The sequence below is a fragment of the Propithecus coquereli genome, unplaced genomic scaffold (genome assembly GCF_000956105.1).
Source record: "Propithecus coquereli isolate 6110/MARCELLA unplaced genomic scaffold, Pcoq_1.0 Scaffold678, whole genome shotgun sequence".
Taxonomy (NCBI): domain Eukaryota; kingdom Metazoa; phylum Chordata; class Mammalia; order Primates; family Indriidae; genus Propithecus; species Propithecus coquereli.
The window spans coordinates 99,901-100,644 of record NW_012152818.1 but is presented as its reverse complement, the minus strand read 5'-3'; positions in this window follow the sequence as shown (position 1 = coordinate 100,644).

The following is a 744-nucleotide window of genomic DNA, read 5'->3' as shown; positions in this document are numbered from 1 at the left end:
GGGGCTCATAAAATGTGGGAGAAAATCATAAAGCAGAGAATAATTTTCTGTGCTTCTAATCAATTCTTCCAGAACTGTAGAGTGTGAGACAGATTTTCATTTGAGTTAGCTGTTTAGGAGGTTCATACAAAGTAGCCGTTTTCCTCCTTGCAAGTGAAGAGAATCATATGGGAAAATTCTCAAATAGAAATCATGGCATGTTCCCTATGATATCTCTTCTAGGATGCCAAAGACTAAAGTCTGCTGTGATAGCTGTTACATCCCATCATCAGAAATCTTGACCCCCTCAGGACAGTGGGGAAGAAGGGCGTTAAGTTCCGGCAGTGTTCAGTCCTCCATGGATAGGAAGGTGAGCATTGAATCACTTTTGTCTTGATAATTTCTTTTCAAACACGAAACTATATAACTCAAGGGTTCCAGGGGGGACACTATTTATTGCTGTATTCAGCCCTAATCCTTAGTGAAACCTAAGGAGAAGGGAGGGAAACGTGTGCAAAGACGTTGGGAGGTCTACTGGCATTTTCTCTGCACAGAGATACACTACATGGGTCAGGGGACGGGGGAAATGGGAAATACTCGGCAATCACCATGAAAAGTCTTGCTTTTTAGATGCCTTGTTGTGTGTTTTGAGACAACCTCGAGACTGTAAACCAGCAAATTCAGCCCTCCTTCTGGGTATAAAAAGAGGGGCCAATGTTAATGTCGACTTCTACCCTGTTCCTACAGATCACACCTGTGGAGTCA